The sequence below is a fragment of the Hippocampus zosterae genome, chromosome 2 (assembly GCF_025434085.1).
Source record: "Hippocampus zosterae strain Florida chromosome 2, ASM2543408v3, whole genome shotgun sequence".
NCBI lineage: Eukaryota > Metazoa > Chordata > Actinopteri > Syngnathiformes > Syngnathidae > Hippocampus > Hippocampus zosterae.
The window spans coordinates 26,245,748-26,264,202 of record NC_067452.1 but is presented as its reverse complement, the minus strand read 5'-3'; the positions used below and the strand labels follow the sequence as shown (position 1 = coordinate 26,264,202).

Genomic DNA, 18,455 nt, shown 5'->3' with positions numbered 1-18,455 from the left:
ATGGCTAACCGAAGGGCGAACGATCCTGATCATGAAGGATCCCTCGAAGGGTGCAGCCCCATCCAACTATCGGCCAATAACCTGTCTCTCCACAACATGGAAGCTCATGTCAGGAATCATTGCGGCTAAGATAAGTGGACACATGGATCAATACATGAGCGAAGCACAGAAGGGCATTGGTAGAGATACCAGAGGAGCCAAACATCAGCTCCTGGTTGACAGAACAGTCGCACAAGACTGCAGGTCCCGACGTACCAACCTGTGCACAGCCTGGATTGATTACAAGAAAGCCTATGACTCGATGCCACATACATGGATCACTGAATGCTTGGAGTTGTATAAGGTGAACAGGACCCTAAGAGCCTTCGTTGCGAACTCGATGAGAATGTGGAAAACCACACTTGAAGCCAATGGCAAGCCACTTACCCAAGTGTCCATCAAATGTGGCATATACCAAGGTGATGCACTCTCCCCACTGCTGTTCTGCATAGGACTGAACCCCCTAAGCCAAGTAATCACCAAGACAGGCTATGGATACCCGCCTCAGAAATGGAGCTACAATCAGTCACCTCCTCTACATGGATGACATAAAGCTGTATGCTAAGAGCGAAAGGGAAATAGATTCACTGATCCACACAACCAGGATCTACAGCAGCGACATCAGGATGTCATTCGGGCTTGAGAAATGTAGTCGGATGGTGACTAAGAGAGGAAAAGTAGTCCGCACTGATGGGGTCTCACTCCCTGAAGGAACAATAGCAGACATTGAGGACAGCTACAAGTACCTTGGTATACCACAAGCCAATGGCAACCTCGAACTGGCAACAAGGAAAGCGGCTACGGCCAAATACCTCCAGCGAGTGAGGCAAGTCCTAAGAAGCCAGCTCAATGGCAAGAATAAGACCCGGGCAATAAACAGCTATGCCCTGCCAGTGATCAGATACCCTGCAGGAATAATAAGGTGGCCAAAGGAAGAGATTCAGACCACGGACGTTAAGACCCGAAAGCTCCTAACCATGCATGGAGGGTTTCATCCCAAATCCAGCACCCTGAGACTGTACGCAAGCCGAAAGGAAGGAGGCCGGGGACTAGTGAGTGTGAGAGCCACTGTCCAGGATGAAACATCCAAACTCCATGAATACATCAAGGAGAAGGCTCCAACGGATGACGTACTCAGAGAATGTCTCAGACAATGGGGAACAGAAGATGAGGCGCTGGAAGAGGGACCATCATGGGAGGACAAGCCCCTACACGGGATGTACCACCGGACCATAACTGAAGTGGCTGATCTCAAGAAGTCCTATCAGTGGCTAGAGAGGGCTGGCCTGAAGGACAGCACAGAGGCACTCATCCTGGCTGCTCAGGAACAGGCCTTGAGCACCAGAGCCATCGAGGCCCAGATATACCACACCAGACAAGACCCAAGGTGCAGGTTGTGCAAAGAGGCACCTGAGACGATCCAACACATAACTGCAGGGTGTAAGATGCTGGCAGGGAAAGCCTACATGGAACGCCATAACCAGGTGGCTGGCATAGTCTACCAAAACATCTGTGCGGAGTATGGACTGGAAACCCCAAGGTCAAAATGGGAAACACCTCCGAAGGTGGTGGAGAATGACAGAGCGAAGATCCTGTGGGACTTCCAGATCCAGACTGACAAGATGGTAATGGCGAACCAACCAGATATCGTGATCATAGATAAAGGGCAGAGGAAAGCCGTTGTAGTGGATGTAGCGGTCCCTAGTGATGGAAACATCAGGAAGAAGGAACATGAGAAACTCGAGAAATACCAAGGGCTCAGAGAAGAGCTGGAGAGAGCCTGGAAGGTAAAGGTGACAGTCGTGCCTGTGGTGGTCGGAGCACTCGGTGCAGTGACCCCCAAACTAGATGAGTGGTTGCAACAGATCCCGGGAACAACATCGGACATCTCAGTCCAGAAATGTGCAGTGCTGGGAACAGCAAGGATACTGCGCAGAACCCTCAAGCTTCCTGGCCTCTGGTAGAGGACCCGAGCTGAATGAGGGACGGACACCACCCGAGGGGTGAGATGATGATTTTATATATATATATATATATATATATATATACTGTAATTATATAGTTTTTTATTTTAGCCCAAAAATATACTAACCACCAGAGGAAACTACCGTACTAATTCCAAGCCCCCTTCTATCATGGACCACATTTCTCTGTAACAATGTGGATCATGTTTTAGTAATCCAGTCGCATAGAATTTAAATACTAAAGTGAAAAAATGGTGTGTTGAATTTACTCTATTTTATTTTGCCAAGTGGTTGCACAAAATAAAATTATCAGGGTCCAGATACATTTTTAAGATATCCTTTATTTGTCCCGCAATGGGGAAATTACAATTCAGAGAGGAAAAACGCTGGGTAGGGAGAGGGGAAAAAAAAATAACCACGCTCGAACTGGAACGTGAAAAAAATCTATGTGGATCCAGATAATTGTACTTGTGGAGCAACTTGATGAAATAAAATTGAGTAAATTTAAAAAAAATAATAAAATCAGGGTAGGTATAGTATGGTGAAAGCAGGTCTTCAGGTACGCACCGAGTATACAAAGCATACTCTGCGGAGATTATGATCTCATTGAACGGCCCGTGGAAATGGGAGGAAACTGCCGCCATCTTCAACCGCACAAAAGCAATACAGAGGTTTCTTACTTGCCTACATGCACCAGGGGCGGCTTTCTGCTTCAGAAGAATTCCTGGCAAATTAATGCACTACCTCTCGGGCTAATTAAATTAAAGGGGATCAAACCTACAGAGCTGCTTTTGTGGTGGACATAATGTTGTGCTTCATGCGCTTGTTACTCCAGGGGGAATTTCTGCCATTTAGCCTCCTCGCTGCCTGCAGCTCCGCGCCGGACTCGGCTAGCACGGTCAAGTTTCTCTAATTTGCTTGAATGAGAAGGAATTATGAACTGCTAATAAGAGAGAGTGAGAAAGCATTGCAGGGCTGCAGGCAAGGATGAGTGGCAAGCAACTGAACTCTCCGGCACCTGGAGCACACGGATCATTTTTGTTACTAGGAATTTCTCCTTAAAACAAGGCATTGAGGAGTAAAATTGCTGTGCGAACGACATGAACGATTACGGATGTAATTATATTTCTTTTCTCCAAAATGTGCTCAGAGGCTTTGCTGCATCACTTACTGCGTTGCTGCTAATAAGGTACTGCTAACTATGTGGCTGTGGGATTGCGCAGAACAGAGAGCGGACTCTGCATTACAGTTATTCACCTTTGCATAAAATAAGCTGTCATGTTTTTAGGACTTCCTGAATGGAGTGGGGTAAGTGTCACCTGCAGCGTCACCTTAGTGTTGAGTATTAGGGTAGGCGTGTCAATATATGCTTCAAACGATAGGGTGCACCCACTGTCACACTATTAAAACTGTAAGGGAATTGGGAATGGTGTGGTGTCCTTTTTGAGATGAAGCTTGGTCACCTACATTATCAGGGGCGGGCGAGGTGGCCATTGGGAATTTTGAGAAAATATCTGAGATTTCCGGAACGGCCGGTGTATTTATAGTCCGGTGCTTGCCATCATAGCTGCCAGCAATGGCCCCCCACCGCCCATCCGACCTGTAAATGATAATGTTTCGTGCAAGGCAGTCCGCCAAAGATAACTTTTCAGAGCATGCCGGCCAACCATCAACCACCCCAAACTCAACACCCCCACCTACCCTATTGACGATTACTTTTCGGCACATTCCCGAGCCGGCTCAGCACATCCTTGCGCCTCATATATACTGTACAGTTGTTATTGCGTCACAATATGAGATGTTTTCAAACATATAAAATATAGTTTAAAAATCTGAATTGATTCCAAGAGAGAACCCTCAATATGATGCAGTGCACACCACTGCAAACTATGACGCATGTCAGCGTGTCAGACCGTCACTGTCTTTAATTTTCGGCATCAGTGCTGGTTATTGGATTCTGTAAGTGAACTTATTGTTGTTGCCATAAAGTGCCGACTGCATTCACATTCTTTGTGGAGTGTGCATGTGGACTTGAGGTCACTTCTTAGTCAGACATTTTTACCAGTTTTTAAGCAAGTTAATCAGCTGTGTTGAGTCAGCCTCACATCTGTAAGTAAACATGATTTGGACCAGAACACCATGAGTCTTTTTCTCCCGCCTTCAGGAAATTGCTCAGATGTTGGGAGGAAGACAAGCTCCGCCCACAACAACTGCCACAGACTCGTAATAAATTAATACATTAGTGCCTGCTTGACATGCACAAGGATTAGCTTTTGCTGCTCATAGAAACACATTTTGCAGTCCAGACGACAAGGGAAGATATAAAGGCGACATCAGCTGATCATGTGTGCTGTCTCTCACGGGAAACAGAATCTGCTCCACCATCTCAAACTTGATCACAGAGACATGCCATTAGCGGCACTGAAGCATGCTTCATGCTGGAGGATCCACTCCGCCATCAGAGTCGTGACCTTCTTGAGCTTGCTTTTATCAGTACTGCTTGTGTGGCTCTCAGGTTATTAAGATCTTCATAGCCATCTGTTTATGTGCCAACAACACACCACCTTTAATTCATTCGATTGTGTCCTTCGTTTGCATTTTTTGACATGGAAGACACACGTAAACAATGTTGTTGAACAAGCAGTTCTCACCGTGAATCTTTATTGGAGGAACCTGGAATTTTGCGTTGTGAGCTTTCACAAGCCAGCAGCTGTCCAAATGGCAACTTGCTGCCTAATCCATAGAGACTTAGGCTTCTTCCTGTGAACAAGGGCCTCAGTTGGTCAGGGCCCCTGTCCTGTTTAGATGTGCGAGCCTGATAAACCTCTATGGCCAACAGGTCTGTTATGAGTGGGAAACAGCAAAGCAAGGGCTTGGGATGGGGGAGGGGCATTCTCATAGCCAAAGTCAACCAGGGGATAATACCTCCATCCTAATGGGGCTCAGCATGGGCATTATCAGCATCAAATCCTTTTTTCCCCACTTCCTCATTGTTCATGCGGAGTTTATCCAGGCTCTCATTGGCTCAATGAGCACGCAACCCCAAACCTCTCCGAGCTCGAACCTGCTCGGCTTCAGGTAAAGCAGCAAGAATGTGAACCCAACCGGGTCCCATGTTAGCGTCACACAGATGACCGCACGTCCAACTGAGTTGGTCTCCATCCGGTGAGCCATTCCACAATATGTGTACAGTGTCAGCAAATGTGGGATGCATGATGCATTTGTAAGGTGCCATCACAACGCAGTTTGTGTTCTCTGGTCTGGATGGATGTATAAACTTTGCCAGGTCCCTCAAGTTTGATTTCTATTTCATGTGGAGTAAAGTCAAAGCAAAATAAATAAAACTTGAACAAGTTTAGCATCTGCGATAGCGCTGATGAGTCACAGATCATATCGGTAGTTACATCACTGTTATGCCATTCAGTGTCAAATCTGAACGCATGCTTCCACAAAACAACCAAACCACGCAGAAGTTTTTTTATGTCATTGTTTTTCAAACTGTATAAAGACAATATTTTCTCGGGTGAAACACATTCTGGAACACAATCGCTTCTCAAGAAGGCTGATTTGGTCCACAGCCAAGTTTGATTACTGTATTCTACCTGCGAAAATGAATGACACTATGGAGAAGGAGGGGGGCATTGCAGGGGAGTGGGTAGCTGGGGGTCTTTGGACAAACAGGAGTTTTGATTGAAACTGACTGGTGGGTGCTTGTGGGAAAGCGCCCTAAATTAGTCATGGTTGTTAGTTGGGGGGGGGGTGTTATAGCAGTGCATATCGAAAGATCCAGGATGGTGAGTGATTTCAAGGTTTTAATGCAGTGCAGATGCTAATGATGCACATTTCAACTCGTCTGTCACCCCAAAAAGAGAGATCGCACGTGAGGCGTTGTCGCTTTTTAATGCAATCATTTTCACATCAAGAGGAATGTGCCAAAACAAACTCCTGTCAAAGATTTGCTGTTTGTCAAATTCTCTGCACACTAATGAAGGCCATTACGAGCATAGGAGGCGGCACACCAACATTTGAAATGAAGACCTTCGGCATCCCAGGTCAATCGAGGAGTGGCTTTGGTTTTTAAACACAAGCTATGCAGCTGATTGGTGATAGTAAAATGGGTGATAAGTGACGACTAGCTATTTTGTTTTGAGGACAGTACAAGAGAAGAAAGTCACAATGCGTCGCTTGCTGCATGGGGAACCACAGAACCTGGAGGAAAATCACTGGTTAGGGAGAGCTTCATTTGAATGTTTCCAGCTAAATTGAAAAGGGCTTGGTTGGTTATGGTGACGATGGTCCTCCGCACGAGGTAAACAAATCTTCCCCATGAACATCACCGCTCCCTCTCCATGCTCCCTTAGCGACCACAGATGACCTCCACCTTTGGGCACGCATACCCGGACTGCAACCACACACACACATACACTCACAAAAAGAAAGCAAACCGTCAACTTTCATCGCACCCTATCTCTCTGTATACAGGACTCTGTCTGCCCGTTTCCTCTGTCAAACAGCCCCCTCACCCCCCTCCTCGCTCGCTCTCTGTTTGCTTTACTGTAATCATTGCGCTGGCCCAGAACCGTGTGGGTGTGCTGGCAGAAGTACAAAAAAGCAGGAGAAGGAGAAGTTACATGGGAACTGAGTTAAGGTTGAATATTTATTAGAAGAAGCCATCTGGCGTCACAATGTCTGCACAAAGAGGGCTCACTCTCGCTATGTAATAGTCCCTCCTCCTTCTTCTGCCCTGACTTTATCTCTCATTCCCGCTCCCATTTTCTTCAGCCCGCTCCGCTCCCCCTTCCACGAGCCGCCTCTACGCTCAATCGCAGAGTAAATGTTCAGCTTTGACCACATACTCACAGTGCTTTCACATAATCACACATTTCAAAGCGGCTCATCAAAGGAAGGAGGCTATTTTATCCTGGATGGGTTACTTTGCAACCTGAGTGTGTGTGTGTATGGGGGGTGGGGGGGGGGGGGGTACAGGCATATGCGCATGTGTTGCTGCTGTGCCGCAGCTGTTTACACAAGTCTTGTCTTTTATTGACATGAAAAATTTGGAGTGGATCCCCGCTATTCACTGCGGATAGTGAATCAGCCCAACCACAAATAGCAAATTTCCGCAAATGATTGACGCTCTCCTCAAAGGCATGATGAATTCTTGCATTAATAGTTGAAAACATAAGTCGGCATACATATGCCACAGACTGTGATTCTAAAGCACCTGAATAACATCGCAAACTCCCCCAATCATCTTACAATATTGCAGTACCCTTTAAATATAGTCAACCACTAATCACGCACATGTACAACGTACTGTACCTGGATGTGGATGTACTGTACAAAAATTCTGAGGATTAGAATCGAAAAATTACTGTAACTGTGAAGTCCGGTGGAAAACAATCAGCAATGTAACTGTACAGCAAAAGGCGGGACTAACCTCCGCTGTACTGGCTGCCGAGAGAATTCGCTGGTGGGAAAGTCCGCCGCTTTGTAGGCCACTGGTTCTAATCGCCTTCAGAGTTTATTGACCTGGAACCGCTGGATCCATGCAGTGAAGCCAATTGAACCGGTGGTCGGAGATATGTCGTGTGATTTTTCTTTGTAATGTTTTATGGATTGCACTGGTTTTGAATGTACAAAAAAAAACAAAAACAAACAAAAACACAACGTTTTTGTTGAATCTACTAAGGTTTGTTTCATCAAGTGGTTGCGCAACAAGAAAATCATCTTAAAGTTTATCTGGATCGAGATGATTTTCTTGTGTGCAACCATTGAAATAAAATGGACTAAATTCATCACACTATTTGTGTTGAGTTGAGAGAAACGTTTGTGAGTCAAAGTGGGCATGGGGTGAGCCTTCTTATCTATACGCTACTGTCAGTTACTAATTTAACAGCCGTAATGTTATATTTATAATCAGAATTGTAAGACTGGGCTGGCGGTCTGAGCGAATGAGCGTGTATGTAGGCAGGACTCCCGCCGAAGCACAAAACAGCCTTCTGTCTTTCACTGTGGAAGCTTAGTTCAGTGGATAACTAGTTTGATGTTCCTTTGGGTGTTTTTATGGCCGACAGTAATTATTCTCTTGTCTTCACTCAACTCATTTTGACATGTAGAGTACTTCAACAACAACCGCAGCTGCAACAAAGAGCGCACACAACACTGAACTTAAAGAACAAATAAATACATGAATAAATGAGATTTATCGGCATTTGGCAAACAGCATCTCAAATAGAGAGAGACACTGCAATCCATTAAATATCATATGTATTATAGACTGACATTTTTTGGGTTAAATGTACTTTTATTTGGTCAAGTGCTTGCACGAAATAAAATCCTTGTGATTCACATTTTGAACAACCACTTCAGAATCAGAATCAGAATCTGAATCATCTTTAGTGGTCAAGTATGTAGTACACACAAGGAATTTGTCTCCAGTATAACACAACACAACTGTGAGACAATGTGTAAAGTATCAAGCAGAGCTAAAGAAATCAATACAACCACTTTATGAAAAAAAGAGTAAATACATCACACCATTTTTTGTCAGAGCAGAAAATTGTTACAAAAATGGGGGGTGGGGGAGTCTGACTTTGTTTTTTACAATAAATATAAGAATGTAAGAAAACCTTTGTCTCACAACGGAGAAATTCCCAATAGCATACAGAGTTGCAAATACAGATGTTTTCCCATTGTATGTCAGTTTTAAGGCATGTTTCATAGGCCTACAAATTGACATTAAACTTGCGTGCACCAACTAATTCACATGAGTAGCACAATAACAACCCAAACAGTAGCCTTGCAAATCCACATTTGATATTGGAATTTCATCGCGCTTATCGCGGTAATTGAATTGACACATTGTTGCCATGGGATCAGTGAAAGAGTCATGAGACAAAAGTATGTTGACTTTCGCTGTAAAGTGAACAATGGAATAATATTTTAGTACCAATATATATTTTTTGTAGTTGGGTCGGATAATGAAAGGAAGGATTCACATTACGAAATGGCAGTAACACTTTGAAAGAACAGTTTTATCTCACTTAACAGCATTTAAAACACTCACCTTTGGTGATTGCAGCTCCAAATACATCCAAACAAAAACAACTACATAGGGCTGTTTTTTTTTTTGTTTTGTTAATAAAAACACACCGATGTCACGATGCTGGGAAAGCCTAAGAAAAAGGTTTTCAATGTATTTACCTGCCAAGTGGTCCGAGTGAAATCTATGCGTCGTTATTGTGTCTTCTCATTGGCAGCAGATGAATCCACTCCCACGCTCTTCCTGCATTTGCACACAGCCTCTCCTGCGGAGAACAAACTTCAGAATTTATCACATTAATTGAGAGGATTGTTCCACATTAGGGGAGTTAACACTGCAGGCGATAAAGCGCATTAGAATCAAATACATAACGCGTTTGTTTTGTGAAATGTTTGCCAGTTTGCAGGTACACACCAGGCATCCCAATTACGGCGGAATGCAGCCCAACAAAATTTCCATCTCCATTCAAGTATACTAATGTGCAATCGTACGAGAGGGAAAAGGTGCCAAAGAGGTAAGTACCTTGCCAGCGGGCGTGACAAATGGCGCCAATTAAAGCTTAACTTGCTTATTTTCTCAATAACGTACATGTTTTCATAAGTGTGGAATCAAATAATTGCTGCTCTTTATATCAGCAACAATAAAGGGGGACATATGGCTGCTGCAGGATGCTGCTGAATATTTTAGTGCGACGGAGAGAATGTGGCAGAGTGAGACGCATTGGTGACGTTCCCTCAAGATATCCACCTCATCTATTTTCTCAGGGGCACACGGGAACTCATGGTTGTGATGCTGTGCCAGACTGGCACACAGTGGCCACGCAGATTATCCGGAACCGCGCCCCCCGGCCGCAGTGTGCAGGCTGTGACCAATCACATGCCTTTCCCTTAACCAATCAATTTAGAGTTCATTGAATTACAATAATCATCACATCCGAATAAAACAGTCGTGGTGTTCAAGTGCCTCACGAGCTAGAGCAGTGGTGTCCAAACTATGGCCCAAGGGGGCATTTGCGTCTCATCGTCTGTTTTCTAGCGACCCTCAGAATATAGAAGAGTAACTTCTGGCACGGCCTGCAACTGTGGGTGTTGGAAAAGTGTGTGTGTGTGTGTGTGTGTGTGTGTGTGTGTGTGTGTGTGCGTGTGTGTGTGTGGGGAGGAGGGTGGTTCGTGGTACCCACACCCTATCTCTACTAGTAAATTTGACTTACCGTGGTTCCAAAGATGTGTAAATAAACTAGTTGCACCTAAAATAGTACACTTTCTCTCCTGAATTAACCAAACATTGTTTTCCACCACTTTCTGCTGTCTGTGACACTGATTTGTCTGATTTGTGAACATATCACATTTATGATTACGTTTCTCAAATTAATATTGCTTTAAAAATTGTCATCTTATTACCGATTCGTCGTGCTTTGTCTCTGAAAGTGGACATCTGCTCAGGGCAGGGGTGGATCCATTCTAGTGGGACACAAAGATTTGAGCCACCTCAAAAATCATGAAAACTCCCTGTTTGCCTCATCACCATTATCAGGTGTCAAAAGTAAAGAGAACAAAAAAGTCAACTCAACTATAATACGATTGGTTTTAGGATTGGTTTTAGCGTGCCCTCAATTCTTCTGTATGCGGCCCTTGAAAGAAGAAACTTGGACACGCCTGCACTATGCAGGGATTCTTCAAATTTACAATATCAGCAGCAATAGATTTACGATAACGGGAGGCGCTCTAACGCACAAACACAGGTAGCTCCCACATCACATCACATCGTAAAACTCGCATCAATCATGGTTTCGCCGAAATCAAAGCTGCCCTATCAGGTGAGATTCGGGCGGTCGCCAGGAGAAGCAGACTGCTCCGCTAATGATTCAATCCGGGCCGCCTCCAACGGGCGCACAAAATGAGGTTGAGTCTCTTTCAAAGGCCCCGGGGTTAAGTAACTCTTGCCTTCGACATCTTCCTCTGCTAAATTGAAGGAAGCGCTGCGAGGAGTGAGGATTAATTGCAAATAAAGAGGTTATTCTCCAAAGAAATAGGCCACTGCTCCCTCCTCCTTTGCTCAAAATAAAAAGGTCACAGGTGCTAATAGTAGTTTGGGTCCATTGTGTCTGTTCACAAGTTCGCAAGTGGTTTCTGGAGCTGTGCCTGTCACAGGCATGCAAAATCCCCTTCCAAAGTGTCTTGACTGTCAGCCTGGACGGACAAACGTGTGAAACATTGCTCTAATGCCAGGCGGGCTTCACTGTCTTGTTTATTTAAGGTAGAACCAGCGGGCCGCTCCAAATAATTGGCCAGTTTGCGGTCACGCCCGTCGCACTGTCCAGCGAGCGCGCGGTGACACGTCGGCCTGCATCTCGGCTGCTCGGAGGAAGTGGGTCGACATCAAAGTTGTGCAGCAGAGGAACAATGAGGTTTCACGTGGTTGAGGGAAAGTTTGCAGTTGCAGTGGAAACAAAAGATGCATAAATTTGCTCCAATTTAACGTCACACTTCCTTCTCTGGCTCCCAGTCAGCCCAAACGACCCGATGGCAGCACCTCTGCTGACACATAGCGCCTGTGATGTTTGGTCAGTGGAGCACAAACAAATGAAACGCAAGCTATCATCACAAGACGTTTTGTCTGCTTCTGCAGAAAATTGCTTTAACGGCCAGATTTTGACTCCCAAATACGAAACAAATAAAAAGACAAAGCTCTTTTTGAAGCCCACGATACAAGCGGGTGTGAGTCGCTTCTCTTCTTTTGGTGGAATGGATTGATCTTTAGCTCCGCCCTCTTCTTCTCTTCTTGCTTTCATGCTGTTTGCGCAGCACATCCACAGAAGTTCTGCACCAGCTGTAAATTATTCATTTTCTTCGTGGCGGCGCCCTGTCCTCGTCATTTGATCAGCGGGCCCGTTCGGCTGGGCCCCGTCACCTCGGAGATCCTCCCGCCCCGAATTACAGCCGTAATTGTTCAGGCATCTCCTCACCGCTGGAACGGCGGACGAGCGCTCTCACGCTGCAGCTCCAAAGCCAGAAATGAGTGCCATGTGGGGAGAGACTGCAGCCGACCACAGCAGAGAGTTTGAGGTGGCGCCTTGACGCCTGGAGCTCGCCGCCACGGCCCGCGGCTGCCAGAACCGCCAAGACTCAAGTGTTAGATTCTAGATCTGCCTTGCGGCCGCTCTTCTCTGATCCTGGCGCTGATTTATATCTGTGAAACGTCGATGACAACTTTCTGATGTTTAACAGGACGAGGGAACGCTGTGGGAACGGACCATTGTTCTGCTCTTTAGCGGAGCTGCATTCTTGTGTCTCGGCGGGCACGTCAGATGCTTTATCTTCAATTCTGTGGGCCAACGCGGGCCTTTTAATCACAATGTGACATTTGCCAGTGTAATGATGGAGGCGTCGGAGTCAGTAAAATCTGCTGCCTCACCCTGATTTAAAGAGTCGGAGCCTGTAAAACTGCTTTATTAGCTCATAAGACGAGGAGCTTTTCCACCCTTCAAATGAGCATGGATTCATCTGCATGACAGAAATGCTTGCAGAGACTGGCCAGATACTGCTTTATATTGACTTAATCAAGCCCACCTTTTTCTTTTCATTTCTCTCAAACAAACACCACAAAATTACCAACATAGAAGAAAGCACTTTGTGACTGACGGGCTATGAAATACACACAATAAGCAACATCTTGACGCCGTCCCGCAGCTATAACTTTTGTTGCTCGGTTCTTGCTTGAAAATGAGTTTTTTCTTTGAGGAGGAATTTTGCTCGTCAATGACTTCATTTGAAGAGCAAGTTAATAAGTTTGATGAGCAATATTTTTTGCAGTTTAACTACAGGGACAATGGTTTTATATAACAATAAAAAAAGACAAGATAATGGGGCGGTCGAATGTTGGTCTGCAGCTCTTTGATATTGCAGTATTCAAGTATCCTACAGAAAAATCCTGTACCATAAATCGCGTATCTTGACTCAATACATTGCACTTTATAGCAGCCAAACGACTGGCTTCAAACATATATCAATTTAAACTTTGTCTTTATTGTATTAAAACACCGGCATTAAACAAACAAACAAACAAACAAAAAGGCTTAAACCGCCCTTGTGCTACAATACAGTAGATTCACACCTTTGCATTTATGATCTTAGACAGCCTAACTATGAATAAAGAAGAGTTCAAACTAAAATGAAGACACATTTAGAGGAGACATTTAAAATGGTAAAGTTTGTTAAATGTTGATTAATGTTCTCATTATTTACACTAAAAGTCAAAAGTGCAGAGGGGTGCGACAGGAGGTTTGTGGGGGGGGGTTCACCCCAAATGACTAGCTATGGCCCTGCGCAGACATACACACAGTGTTATCGACTTGTGCATTGTGAAAGGTGGGCAGCTGCCATTGACCATTGACACTTCATATGTACGTCGCGGTAATGTGCTTCGGTTTGGCGTAAAGACAGACTTACACATGAGCAGAACTCTCTTCCCGAATCAGGAACCACTGGGGCTGGTGTGCTCCCGGTCTGCCAAGTACCACACACAGAGGGAAAATTAAAGCCCTGGGTAACGGTGATTATTAAAAAAAAAAAAAAAAAATCAGAACAATCGAGATAACATTCTAAAAATTCCAGAACATTTTGGCAGGCCAGCGTTGTCAAAAAAAAGAACAAATCACAAATAATTCAAATTTGCTCCAACTGCTGAATTAAAATGAGCGGGTCACTTGAAAGACCTTGCCGAACATGAGTGTACGCTACGACCCAGCTAATGACCAATGCGGAAGTTCACAGTGACCGAATGAGAAGGTTGTCACCAACTTCCTGAGAGGGAGGTTGAGAACAATCAGCTGGTGCTTTCAAGCACATCCAAATAGTCTTGAGAAGTGTATTTGTTGGGGTCTGTCCTGTTTGTTTGGCCATGTTCCAGTCATCACAACTGATTTCCGCTGCCAGATAGCTACAGCATCCACAGCGATTGAAATCATGGCTCTTCAAGCTGCATCCAATGGCATATTTTGGAGAACATAAATGTTCAAAAAGCAAGGAGGATTCACATGTCAGCGCACTAAATATAGTCCACAAAGAGAGAATTTACTGCCATATAATTAGAAAAGTATGTTCTGAAAGTGCATGTAAGGACCTTGTTCATAACGAAGAAGCTCGGTGACCTCGCATGTCTTGTGTGAAAATATGGCCTTAAAAGAGTTGGAAAGAGCTCTCCTGAATTGCTATCAGGAAACTGCACATGGCAGACAAACACTTCCGCCTTCCAGATGTCGTCGCTACCCTACATGAACACCTCTGCAAATGTTTCACACCTCAACTTCTCTTCAGTCTCAGGAGTGCATCACTCGCGACCTTTAAGGACCAAGCGATGGCTTCGCTAATGAACTCTGCACTCCTTAGCAAACGTGTCAGGGCTGTCAACAGTTTTCACGATCTGACATACTTGAGAAGGATTAGGTGAGAGGAAGGTGCAAGGTGGATCCTTCTTCTTTAAATTTGGTTCAGGAAGAAAAAGCAATCATTAGCAAGTGGATGTGGCAGCAGTGTTCTGTTGCAACTTGGGAGCAAGTGTCACAACAGACTGACGACATAGTTCATTTTCAGGATGAACTTGAAATGCAATAACAAATGTGTGCTGATCGTTCCCCGAATATTTCACTGCCCAGTTATAATGTCTTTATCAGGTGACTAAAAAATGGTGGAAACAGTGAGAGTGTTGCAACTCCCGTCGTGAATGAAAGGAGAGCTGACGGCACATGTGCAAGTTTTAGACAGAATTGAATTGGACTCCAGAAACGTGAACTCGGATATATATATATATGTATTCATTCATTCATTCGTCTTCTGGACCGCTTGATCCTCACTAGGGTCGCGGGGGGTGCTGGAGCCTATCCCAGCTGTCTTTAGGCAGTAGGCGGGGGACACCCTGAATCGGTTGCCAGCCAATCAAATATATATATATATATATATATATATATATATATATATATATATATATATATATATATGTATAAAACAGACATTATAAATTAACAGCACTCTTGAGTGTTTTTGTTTTTTTTTCATTTGCTCTGCTACCCACCTCTACACAATTTGATGTTTTCAAAAAGATGCTTAATTTACACTGGATATATTGTATTTATTCCTGAGCCAGCAATTAAAAGTAACATTGTTGCTGTATCATAAGCTAAATATTCAGGCATAACATTTTAGGTCATTTTGTAATTTAACCTCAATCATTAAAATTATTCATCGACACTTTCAAACAGTGCTTCCTAACTTGGGTTCGATCAAACCGTAGCGGTTCGGTGAATCGCTCTCAGGGATTCGACGGAGCCCCTGCCATGGAGGTTAAGACCCAGCCGACTCAAGATGTCAATTAGTTATGACGCGCCCGCTTGGCCATTGCTGGCTGCAGATGATCACATGACATTCCTTGTCCAATCAGTGCTGCGGGAAATTTCGCTCAGTTGTCACCGAGTGACTGTCGTGATAGTACGTCATACAATTTAAAAAAAACTAAACCATGTAATTTTTTCTTGAATTTGTAAAAAAAAAAAATCATAGTTTTATTTTTCACTAATGAAGGGTTCGGTGAACGTGCATATGAACTGGTTGGGTTTGCTACCTCTAACAAGGTTAAAAACCACCGGTTTAGAAGAACCATGCCATGACACGGAATGACAAGAAAAGAACCGGATTGGATTGTAGTTATTAAAACGGTGTGTGCGTGTGTTCGACATAAATGGGCCCGTTAGCAGAGTCGACAGCTTACCGATGTTCCATTAAAGCAAGCAGCGCTGCAGGTACAGCATGTAAAGGCTTTGCTGTGAGAGCACCTGTCATCGCACATCAGGAGATTACAGCACTTTACGGCTCGCTCAGCGCTCCAAACGCTGCCGCTACTACCGTGTGTCAAGAAAGACATCAACGAGGTCTCCAAATCTCAACGCGCAGCCTCGGATCATGTTTGGAATTTATAACAAAGAGGCACAAAGGTGTCACAAGACGATGATGAAGCGTATTTCTGCATTCTGGTGACGAAACATGCTGCCAGTGTTTGGGATGCTCAATGGAACGTGTTTTAGGCGTGACAAGCTCTTCATGCCAGGATTGATAGGCCCGATTCTGGGCCCGGAGTGTAAATTGATGTTGTGACTGTGCGACAAGGATATAATGATGATGATTTGATCACGTCAAACCGGTTTGACTCTGCTTTTGAGTTGATGACCATGGTGTTTGCACTTCACCATGCACAATATTATATTGGGTTTGAGGGAGGGCCAACCAGGAATCGCAAGACACGTTAATGTAGTTGGACCTAGAATAGAATAAAAACTAAATGATGGTTCCTTCTGTAATCCTCAGTGACCCGTAAGCACGGCCTGTCACCCCCCCAGGCGAGACTTAATGCGCTCTGGTGTCTCTTTGCACCGAGGTGACGTGTTGAACTCCATAAATGTGATTTAGAGGGTTTGTGCACGGAATGAGCAAACACATGAGCGCAGCATCAGCTCGTATCACGCCGGCGAGGATGAGGAGGAAGGTGCTCCGCGACAAAGGCAATCAGAGAAAGTGGTTACTTCGGGGACCTTTGCTTGGCTTGGGCGCACATGGAAATGGAAGGCGAAGGTGGGGGCGTTCTTGACACCCACAGGTAAAACCAGAGGTCACTGGAGGTTGTGATAAACACAAGCATAACTTTGAAGAAAGAGATCTTGCCCCGTCACTTTGTTGGACAAAACACAGTGATGTCGCCACATCACGAGCATTTTTTTTTCCTGAGACGAACGTGAGCAGTTCTAAGCGGTGCCAACATCCAGACATGACTAAATGATGACACTGATAACTTTCTACAGGCTCATGCAGTCCGTATCAATGCTACAGCCATGTCACGTTACAGCTCGGCCCGTATTCATCTACTTTGCACCATGTGCAAACAAAAACGTGCCCTTTTGACTGCCTGCTTGCACTAAATCACAAAGCACTGCACGCCAGGAAGAGAAACCGACTTGGGCAATGGAGGAACAAAAGGCGGGATGAGATTATTTAAAGACGGTGACCCTGTTGGACAATGTTGTGTTCCCAGCAGATGAAGAATATGTGGCATCACGGCTGATCCGATCATGCTTGGATAGTCTGTCTGATTTCCCCAGTACATGGCGCTCTGCTGTCTACATTCCTGTATTTACCTTCCAACTTTGTTTATATCCAAAATGCATGTTTCATTTAGACTATGCCAACCAACACGAAAACATTTGCGTAAAAGTTATTGTTGTATTCTTGTATCACTATTGTTGAATGACATCTCCTTGGCTTCGACACTATTTAACTTTTATTTGGCACATTGATGCCTTGAGAAGGCTTCTAAGATGCTGTCCAGGCTTTATAACGCCAGGATGCTCATAACTCTTGTATTTGAAGGTAAAAATGGAACGCAGTTGATTCCACACTGGCTCTATTTTTAGTTTGACATCTGAAGCATCCACGGAGTCTAAATGTGGGAAAAGCTTGTCCGCCTCCCTCCATAGGCTTCTGATGATTCCCAGCAAGCCCTGTTGCAGCCCTGGCTGTGTGTATACGTGTGTGTGTCTGTGTGTGTGTGTGTGTGTGTGTGTGTGCATGCACGTGCGTACGTGTGTGGGTGTGAGAATATATGAGAGTGTGTGAATGGAGAGCAGAGGACTGTGGGAGGACTTCCTCTGTGGATCTTTTTTGTTTTCTTTTCAGAGAATGACATTCCGAAGCTGTTTCACTTTTCAGGCAGGAAGTGAAAAGTATCCCATAATGATTAAAACCAGCAACAGCAACATATCAGCTCCAGCGTCGCCACAGAGTTTGGAGTGTTGACACAAAGTCAAACACTGGTGAGATATTGTTTAATAAATCTGAGTTACTGGACAAATAGCACATTCAGGTCTGGGAAAGAGCATCACAGACTGATTTTGGAGAGGAAAACTTCACTCAAGTGCCAGGTCGCTACTCTCACTAGAAGACATCACATCTGTGCGGCCTACTGTATTTTGTCCGACCGCAGTTTGACTGTGTTTCAACACATAACACGAAGGTGATGCCACTTTGGACCAACGTGTTGTCAACATGTTTGTCATTAAAACAGGTTGTTCAGGAGCCATTTATAAAATTTGGTAATCTTGCTAAGTGGAACAATGGGTACATATTAACCTCACTGCCACTTTATCCCTGGTCAATTGGCGCATCAGAGAGGTAAATTGTCTATTCTCTTTGGACAAAACTCACGGAAACGAGCAAGGACAGTCTCCAAAAGGTGTGCTCACATAATCCAATGTAGGTCCTTGTAACAAGTTCATTAGCTGTCGTGCAAGATCAGATCGTGTTAATGTGTTACACCCTGTAACCTGCCCCCACAAAAAACGGTGTACTCACATTGCCTGTCTCTTT

General features: G+C 44.6%; 1 protein-coding gene across 1 annotated transcript in view; it reads left to right on the top strand.

Moving 5' to 3' along the window:
* Positions 1 to 18,455, top strand: part of LOC127595911 (uncharacterized) — a 249,950-nt gene continuing 231,495 nt past the window's right edge. The window contains exon 1 of the mRNA XM_052057907.1: positions 1 to 343. The gene's annotated coding sequence lies outside the window, so the exon portion shown is untranslated. The remainder of the gene's footprint in view (positions 344 to 18,455) is intronic.